Below are 10605 nucleotides of genomic sequence, written 5' to 3'. Positions count from 1 at the left end.
CTGTGCCTTTAAAGACATAGGCGTGGCCTGGGTCCTCCTCCTCCCCCCTACATTGGTGCAAAAGATGGCTTTCTTTCCATACTGCAGATGGGAAGACTGAGGCTGGCCCAAAGGCGTCTGTTTGAGCAGCACTGTTTGCGCCAAGCCAAGGAAGGTGTCAGGGTGACTAGTTTAGCAAGACGCAGGTGCGGTGTGGGGGGAATCCCACGTTGCTCTAGACTTTGTGGATTGCAATTCCCATCATCCTTGACTATTGGCCGTGCTGGCTAAAAGAGAGCCCGACAACCTTGGGGGTGGGGGGAGCATAAAGTTCCCCAGCAATGCTCTGGCATTTGTTTATATCAGTGTTTCTCAACCTTGGCGACTTGAAGATGGGTGGACTTCAACTCCCAGAATTCCCCAGCCAGCCATGCTGGCTGGGGAATTCTGGGAGTTGAAGTCCACCCATCTTCAAGTCGCCAAGGTTGGGAAACACTATGGATTATCCACTTTGGGTGGAATTATGATGATGTCAAATTTTAAAATGAATGAAGACTCTTAGGGCACATAGAATAAATGGAGGAAGCTGCATTTGTAGCGATTGGACTGCATTTTAACAGATGTGCCCCCCCCACACACACACACAATCGAACAAAATACAAGGGTGTTTCCTGGATAAAAGGGTCACAAAACAGGGACACGCTTAAACAGAGAGTCAACCGAACTTCAGCCCGTGTGGCATCTGTTTTCTTCTGCTCGGAGCCAACATGCCGGGTGACCTGTTTGGAGCCATTTAGTTTGGAAACGGTTTGGCATTTTGTTCTGTGCAGGAAGTTTGCATTTCGCTGTTTCTTTGTAGGGGCGGAAAAGAGATACGGTATGACCCCTTCCAACAAGCCAACTGTGCCTTTGGAGCTGAAGTGGGTCACTGCGTCTTCAAATGCCTTACTTGGGGCTCCTATCTCAGTTACTGAAATCTGAAGCTCCCCCCCCACCACCGACATTTTACTGTATGGTGCAAACTTTTTTTGATTGATTACGTGCCACCAAACCATTGCTGACTCTTAGCAACCACGTAGATAGATTTCCTCCATGATGATCTGTCCATACCCTGATCTTTCAGGTCTTCTAATGGTGCCCCCATCACCACTGTAACTCAGTCCCTCCACCTTGCTGCTGGTCCTCCTATTCTTCTCTTTCCTTCCACCTTTCCCAGCATCAGAGCCTTCTCCAGAGAGCTAAATCTTTGCATAATATATCCGAAGTAGGATAATTGGAGCCTGGTCTTTTGCATCCCGAGTGAGACCTCTGGTTGATTTGTTCGATGATCCATCGGTTTGTTTTCTTGCCTGTCCACGGTCTTCTCAGGAGTCTTCTCCAACCCCAAAGTTCAAAAGCATCAATACACTTCCTATCCTGCTTCTTCATAGTCCAACTTTTGCTTCCATGGAGTGTCACTGGCAATACCATTGATTGCACAGTTCTGATCTTTGTAGGTAAACCTGTAGGGCAGGGGAATGAAAGTCCTCATTCTTTCCATCCATGTATGTCCTTGTCTCACTCTCTTTGCATCACTGCCCCACCCATTGGGGTCCTTATCATCTCCAAATGTTTAAACCATTTGAGGGATCCTATTGTGATTTTAAATTAAAGGCTGTGTACAGCTATAAAACCACCACTTTAAAAAAAATAAGGTAACTACCACGGTGGAGAACTTTTCTGGGAAATGACTCTTAACAGTTACCTTCATGGGTGGGTGTTGTGTCAACTCCGTGTGCTTGATGACTAAAGAGCACACAAGTTGGGTGGTGGAATTTGATATTCCTTTCATTTTTGAAAAGGGAAAACCAGCTGCTATTATCCAGGAACCAAGAGTGGTGAAATTTAGGCTTATCTGCGGAATAGATTCATTGTTTGGTCTATCAGGTTAACCAGTGATCAGAAACAAGAAGATGGAGTAGCATCCAGCTAAAAGTACACTTGTGTTCAATGTCCTACTTCTGACAAGCAGGTATCTTCAAGCAGCCTGCAAGAGGAAGTAAAGTAGTTCTTTCTCTATATCATTCCCACACATACTAGTAATCTGTTGATTGAACTCTAACAGGCTGAATCAGGGACTAAAGTAATCTATCACGAGATGATTATTCACCTTGAGAGGTTGGTCAGGATGTCCACAGGAAGTAGTGGGGACTAGAAGTCGTATGACAAAAGACAAGCTGAAAAGGCATAGCCATTGGAGAAGTCAACAGAGAGGCACTCTTCTGATCCTAGAAAAAGATCAAGATTGATCTCCACCTTTCACATTATTATTTATTTATTTGCCTTCAAGTCAGACTTGACTCCCAGCAGCTACATGGACAATTGATTGATTGATTAGGTGCCATCAAATCTGTGTCAACTCTTAGCAATCACATAGATAGATTTTATAAATTTGACAAATAAATAAAATTTTCTCCATGATGACCTATTTCTAACCTGGTCTTTCAGATCTTCCAATGGTGCATTCCTTGTTGCTGTAACTGAGTCCTTCCATCTTGCTGCTAGTCATCCTCTTCTCTTTCTTTCCATCTTTCCCACCATCAGAGCCTTCTCCAAAGAGCTGGGTCTTCACACTGATTGATTATGTGCCACCAAATCAACATCAACTCTTAGCAACCACACATATAGATTTGTCCCCAACCTGGTCCTTCAGGTCTTCCAATAGTGCCCCCATCACCACTGTAACTGAGTCCCTCCACTTTGCTGCTGGTCATTCTCTTCTTCTCTTTCCTTCCACCTTTCCCAGCACCAGAACCTTCTCCAGAGAGCTGGGTCTTTGCAGAATGTGTCTGAAGTAGGATAATTACATGGACAACCCAGGACACAAAATAATGGATTCAAGTTATAAGAAAGCAGATTCTGGTTGAATGCTTGATCATACCTCCTACCCAAGCAGTTTGACAATGGGGCCAGTAACCTGGGGAAGAGAGGGTCTCCTCTTTATGGAATATATTGAAATGAGGACTAGACAGCACTCTGTTTTGGATATGTGGATTCCAGCAATCAGCGGAGAGATTGAACTCAGGGGCCTCAATGGCCTTTCCAATTCTAAGATTCTATGAATTCATTATCTTCCAGTTCAGTTGTATCTGAATTAATTATTTCAGGGTTTTCTGACCATGGAGGCTGCCTGAGGCCACCTAAAACCACAATGTTGGATTTGCTAATAGTTTCATTGTTTTGTTGATCTTCAATGCTTATATACAATCCAGATGGGCTGTTTACAAACCTTAAGACCAAAAATATGAAAACTGCTGGATGCTTGAGATTCTCTTTCCTATCTTTGACTTTTATGGAGACTTCAGGTCACTGGAGCATGTTCAGTGAAGAGCAGGATGTCCACATATGCACACCCATGGCCATCTGGACACCTCACTCCCTGGATAAGAATTTCACTGAAAATCTCTTGTCCTTTAAAGGAATTTGGAAGCCAGGTTTATGGGGAGATGGGGTGGTGGGGGTCCTAAAAGCCAATACGGTGGGCTCAACCATGCAATCATGACTGACATCTTGACATCTTGACACCCCGCCCCCCGAGAATGCGCCTGGCCAGTTCTTCCCTCATCTATTTGCGTGACAACTGGTAGGCAAAAAACATGGATGCTAATTTTCTGCCTGTCATTCACTTAATTTGGAAAACCAGAAATTCTAGGCTAGCTTCCTAAATAAACCCAAACTCTAGTCCAGGGTGTCTGCAGGGTATGGTTAAAAAAGTCAAGATGGCGGCCACAATGTTGTGATGGAAGCTCTGCGGGTTTTTTTATGTGTGTTGAGATGTTGCAGACACCCCTGACTCTAGCTGAACATTTGAACCCACCTGTATTAATCAGGATTGATTTTACGCACTTAGGGACCTGTTCTGGCTGCAGACCGGGTTAGTGTTAGCATCGTGTTCCCCAAGTCTCCATATCTTGCACCAAAGTACACAATGCATTGTAAGAGAAATCCACACTTAATCATGCAACGTAGCTGCTTTCACCCCCTCTGAAGAAAAAGGGACTCCAGTTCTGACGAGGCATTTTCCAACTCCGCTTTTCTTGCTCCCAAAGCTGCAAGGCGGCCTTGGGGGTTTGTCATCAGCATCCATGTTCTAATTCTGGAACACCCCCAAGTCAGACGGGAAAGCTGAGCAGTCTTGAAACCATTTACTAAGGCTTTCAAGCATCACATAAATTAAAAACAGATCCTGGAGCAAAGTCTGTGCTGGGCTGTGACTTCAGTAAATGTGTGCTGCCTTGGAGGAGAATCTGTATTAAGCATGCTCCGTGCCAGCACTCAAAGAGACGGCTGATTTTGTTGTATTTTTAGAATGATGTCATGCTATTTCTAAAAGATTTGTGCTAGGGAAGTCTTTGAGTCTTTGCTGCAGAATTTAACTCTGCATCAAACATGGGACGTGACTCCATCAGGACTTTTCTTAGGGCAAACGCCCTGTTAGATCCAGCAGTGTGTAGATCCAAAACAGAGACAAGGAAAGACAGAGACATCGGGAGAGTCCAGATTTTTAAAAAATCATTTAATTTAAATCCCATTAAAATGGATGGATAATGTCCAATATATTTAATAGCGTGGTGGTGCAAATCAGAGAACCAGCTTCGATCTGATTTGTTTTTCCAGTTCAGTTTAGAAATCAACCCAATTCAGCTTGGCAATGGACCTGGACTGCCAACATGATTTTTTTAAAACAAAGGACATTTGTACACATGCGAAAGACCTGCTAAAGGTCAGAATCAAGTTCAATCTTTTCCAAATTGATTTGAAGGCACCCATTTTCCTTTGACATCCTGAAGAGATTTGGAAATTCAAATAGGATCATGGAAGAGATCAGACCCTCCTTCAACAGGATTTCTGAATTAAATATTTTGACTGATTATCTGCCATCGAATCATTGTCTACTGTTAACAACCACATAGATAAAATTTCTCCATAATGATCTGTCCCCAATCTGATCTTTCAGGTAGCCCAAAGGTGCCCCCATTGTCACTGTAACTGAGTCCTTTCACGTTGGTGCTGGTCGTCCTCTTCTCCTTCCTTCCACCTTTCCCAAACCTTTTCAATGGTTTTCTTCCATCATGCTAAAAATAACCAACTGCTGAGGACTTTCACAGAGGTTTTAGAAGCTATGCAGTCTATGGTGTAATAAAATAACATCTGCAGGTCACCAGGTTGTAGAAAGCTGGATTAGAAGAAATTAGACATTTACCGCAATACCACATGCATGTATGTACATATCCAGAATTCCTGAAAAACAAGTGATAGTATGACATTGGGCAAAACCAACTCAGTTTAGGCAATTCTTTCGATAGCCTAAAATTAGCAGATTTTTCAAAGATAAAAGAGAGACAGAATGGGTCACACTTGGTGAGCTGGAAGCTTCGAGTGTGGTGATAATCTTTGTTATTAATTTTAGTCTGAAAATGCCAATTTCTCAGTCTTTTATACAGCTATGAATCATGGAGAGATTATGTCAAGGGAGAAATTCTCCAGACTTATTCTCAGAGGCTTGCAACTGGCAAAATTCCTGGGAGTCATAAAACTAATCATCGGAAAGCTTACATAAATTTTAGGATACAAGGATGGGTTTTGGGTTTGATCCAGCAGAGTCCAAGGGAAGTTTTCCCAAGTCAAATGGTGGCATGGAGAGAGGAATTTGGTTAGAGAAGCATCACAGCTGGTGCTAAAAAGATTAACTCTTTTTACTCTGCATCCTCCAAGAAGCTCACCAATATGAAGCTTTGGTCTGCCCAACTGCTGATATGCCAAAGGTTTCTTACCAAGGAACACAGCCCTTGGAGTAAATATTCTGTTTCCCTAAAAAAAATGAGGAACATGGCTGATGCAACAAGGTAGCTCTTAGCAAAGTCCATTTATGGTCAACGGGTTGAATGGAAAGTATGCAGCTCAAGAGGAGATCTGCAGTATCTGTAATGGTGGGATTAATGCCCCATTAAAACTTCCTTAGCCTTCGCTGTGTTTCTCAAAGTAGTAAACTAGACTGAAAGTTAGATCTCTATCTAGTTTCGGGACTATAAACCCTTCTCCTTCCATTCTCCTAAGCATACCAAACAAAGACCAATTAATCTTTGGCCACTGGGTGGGTGTTGTAGGCTGGACTTCAGCCGGAGCACTGCTGTAATGCAAAGTGGTCCTCTTGAAGAGGTCCCTAAAACAGTGTTTCTCAACCTCAGCAACTTGAAGATGGGTGGACTTCAACTCCCAGAATTAAATTGAAGTAAATAATGCGTCAGCTTTCGCCTCTCGGTGCTCACCAATGTGATGGGATTCAGTCTCCATGACTCTGCAGAGTTGATGACCAGTGCAGCTAAAGTCCCAGAGTGGGGAAGAGGAGAAGACATCTTGCAGGAGGGATCTGACACAGCAGCAAGCCTCCCATTGGTTTCTTGAGTGACAAGGTTTGGGCTGAATGGAGGGACCAAAAGATGCTGAAGTGATTGGAGTGGACCGTAGAGTCATCCCAACTCTGTTTCCTATTCTTGGTGGCTCATGGCATCAAGCAAAGGAGAAGGACATTCTCATCTTCTTTGAGTCCGCCCAAATGATATTGGTTGAACTCTATGGCCCCCCCTTCTTGTTCAACCCCCATCTCCCATCCCCATCTTTCATCAGCCCCAATTAGCATGTCTTATACAGGGATGATGGGAACTGTAGTCCAACATCTGGCGGGATAGAAGTTCCTCTGGCCTTGGCATGACCTTAATGTAACCAATTCTTAGTCTTAAATTTAATGCAAATCTTCAGGTGTGATCAATAGTAGTCCTTGATAGGATGAAGGGAAATAAGGGAAAATCTGCTCCAAATTGGAGAGATACAAACTTAAGCCACAAGGTCATATAAGGTCTCCAAAGCCTTTGGATGGGGGCCCAGTTTTCTGGAGTTGCCACTGAATTGTCATTTTTTTAATGTAATGGGAGGGAGTAACGTTTTAATTCACAGGGAACAACCCATCTAATTTTAATTCAATTCAAATTAAATCAATTTTAGTTTTGCCTGAGCCCTGCCATTTGGCACAACTTAATCCTGGCAATAGGTGTGTGTGTAGCCCTAGATGAGCCCAGGGTGGGGTCAACAAAGTAAAAATGGCATCACACATAAGAAAGGGGGCAAGGCTTTGATTGTGCAATTGGGACCACCACCTGGACTTTTTTTTAACCCCCCTCGAATGTTCTCATGTGTTCTTACCACATCACACAATAGCCAAATGTGGTCCTTGACCTGGAAAAGGCCAAGCCCCTGTGGGCAACCCATGGCCCCAGGACAATGCGTGGCCTCCAGATTTTAATCCTATAGAATAAGCCACCTAGAGCCACCCTATGACTGAGGCAAGAGACAAGTTGGCAAATAAATGCATTAGTATGGACACCACCTTGAGGTTCTGAATGAGACAGGATAGAAATCTAACAAATTCATCCTCAACAATAGCTGGACCCATGCATGTGATATGGGCCCACTAATGTTTTGGCCCACAGCACCCCATATGTTAGGTGGCCCCCAAAACACTTCCAGTCCCCAGCCCACATGATGGAGACAATGCCTAATGAGTATTAGCTCATGGACATCAACTTGCAATTCATTGATCTACAAGTCCCATCACCTTCCAACTCATCTGGAGGGACCAGAATGGGGGACAGCTCTGCCAAACAGAAATGGGGGCCCTCTTCCTGATTAGCCTACCATGAGTGTCTGCCAAGAGCCATGATGAGATCATGTACATGATGCCAACAGCTTGTGTCACTTGTGTAATTGGCATGATGATGTCATGAGCCACCCATGTGACATCACTTGTCCTCCTCGCCCCTCCTCCCCCAACTCAGATGCCCATATGGCTGGTCTAAGAGAAGAGAACAAGGAATTTTGGAGCACTTAAGATTAACCCAGGGAATCCTGCAAAACTTTGGCTGGACTTCAGCTGGAGCACTGCTGTAATGCAAAGTGGTCATCTTGAAGAGGTCCCTAAAACAGTGTTTCTCAACCTCAGCAGCTTGAAGATGTGTGGACTTCAACTCCCAGAAATCCCCAGCCAGCATGGCTGGCTGGGGAATTCTGGGAGTTGAAGTCCACACATCTTCAAGTTGCTGAGGTTGAGAAACACTGCTGTAGAATCTCAAAAGTGCCCATCTTGGATCTTAATCATTCTGACTGCAGGGAGACTTGATTGTCTGGAAACTGAAATCAGTGGAAGAGGGTTGCAGAACCGTGAATAAAAAAGTGAACCTGAAACCTGTGGAGGATAATGCCTTGAACCCGAGGGGCGAACGTAGGAGGCACACATGGAAACACAACAGGGGACTCACAGAGCAGAAAGCAAAACAGCTCAACACTTTGGGGTCACCAAGAAAGTGCAACCGAATCGTATCTGGAACAAACCCAGCAGATGTGCTGAACTGTCTAAAAATGTTGCTCTGCGCATGGGGAAGCTTCTCTTTCTCCAGAGAGAAGAAAACATAGCTTGTGCCAACAGCCGCATAAAAAGAAAGGGGGGATTTTGAAAGAGTGAAGTGGAGGCACCCCAAGAACATTTAGGGCCCTTGGCAAAAGCTCAACTTTCCCAGTTTTTTTCAACGACACCTAATAGTTGTACACATTTCAACTGCACATCTATGAGCCTTTGGGCCATACGTAAGAGTTTGACCAGGGAAGACAAGGGCCAGGTTTCTAAACGATGCACTAAACTATGATTTGCTTTACCGTAGTTGATGAACAAAACCGTAATTAGCTTGGATCGCACGACCCTACGCCATTCATTATGATTTAAACTCGATGACTGGCTTCTCATCATATATTAACGCCAAACCACAGAAACCACATCGTGGTTTGGCCCAAGGCCTCAACACAGCCACTGTGTGAACTGGAGAATTTGCAAAGTTGGGAAGATCGGTGATTTTAAATTGATCGTCCATGCTTCCTTTTAACAGCATCATTTGCATAACCTTTGACAGTCATGCGTTTGGGATTTTGTCATGTTCCACATTTGCCTGGAAAGGGGTGGGGGTGAGTCCTAAATTTGGCTAAGGGCTGGCATCTTTCATCTTCCCTGAATCGTCTTGTGCAAAAGCTTGCTTTGGTGTGGCGGGGGGGATAATAACTGGCCAGGGAATGTTGCAAGAGGGACCACAAATCTCTGTTCTGGGGGAAATAACCCTTTTCACAAGACAAGTTTGCTTTGTTGAGCTTGGAAGGAGATACGACTTTCAGTTGGTCCGAACTGTGAGTCATTCCGGTGCTTGTTTTTTGATGGAGGATCTGAAGCTGTGCCTTGCGTGTTCATGTAATCCATGGGTAGTGATAGCGGTTTGGTGTGATGTGTGAGCAGTGGGGTTGGGGGTCAGGGCTGTTTTCTCCAGTGAGTCACACAGAGAAGAGTAGATTTCAGAGGTGGTAGTAGCAGATTTCTAACTCAGATTCTAAATTCTAATCTCAGTCTAAATGAAATATTTAATCATCGAGATCAGTGTTTTTCAACTCCCAGAACTCCCCAACCAAGCATGTGGGCTGGGGAATTCTGGGAGTTTATTTTATTTATATTTATTTTATATTTCAAATTTAGATACCGCCCATCTCACAACAAAGTGACTCTGGGTGGTTCACGATAAAACAGCAATAAATATTAATTAAAATACAATAAAAACAATATAAAATACAGTAAGAATAGAATAAAAACCAAACACATACACAAATAATATCTTCCAAGAGGTTGATGGTCAGTAAGATGTTAACATGTGGGAGCATCTTCAAGGTGCCAGCCACCCCCAGGGTTGGTTGCCCCTTTTTTCACCCCGTGCCAGTTGGCAGAGCCAGGTCTTGACTGCTTTCCAGAAGGACAAGAGAGTTGGGGCCTGCCCCACCTCTGGGGTGGGGGGGCGAGTTGAAGTCCACACATCTTCAAGTCGCCAAGGTGGAGAAACCCTGGTTTAGATTTTGTAAATCCAGCCCTGACTCAGGGCAGGAATGCAAATGACATGAAAGGGTCACCGCAGATGGACATCTGGCTTCTGCATGAGCCCATGCGATGGAGGAGCACCGGCCATCTCGCCGGGCCACTGGCTCAGTGGTTGGACTAGCTGCTCCGTGCTGCGTTACCAGCAACATATGGGTGTCTTATTCCTACTCCAGAGTTTCACAGCCCATTACACATCCCTTCCCTCCTTCAGTCTCTTTCACGGGAGGGAAGGGAGGTACATCTGGATGGGCTCCAAAGGGTTGAGTCCCAGCATCATTTGATCAGCGGGAAACTGAGCCAACGCTGGAACTGCCTCAAACTGGAACAGCCAACGGAAAAGGAGAGGGGCGCCAACGGCTATCCGGCAACCACCATCTCGCCTGGTTTTGTGTATTTATTTATTCGATTGGATGAATTGAATCAGTTTGTTTGTGACTCTAGGGGCTCACATTAAAAACCACCACACCACACAACCCTTAAACAAAATACAAGAGCAATAAAAACCAATAACCCCTTTAAAGCCCAGTTAGAAACCAAAATTAAAACCAGGAAACGTAAAAACACAGGCTAGGGCAAGTCTTTTGACTCTTCCCCATGGAGAGCACCAGGGACAGTCCTTTGTTTCCAGT

The sequence above is a fragment of the Python bivittatus genome, unplaced genomic scaffold (assembly GCF_059951505.1).
Source record: "Python bivittatus isolate LINGU-HERP-01145 unplaced genomic scaffold, Pbiv_v1 ctg000340_np1212, whole genome shotgun sequence".
NCBI lineage: Eukaryota > Metazoa > Chordata > Lepidosauria > Squamata > Pythonidae > Python > Python bivittatus.
This window is presented reverse-complemented; position numbering follows the sequence as displayed.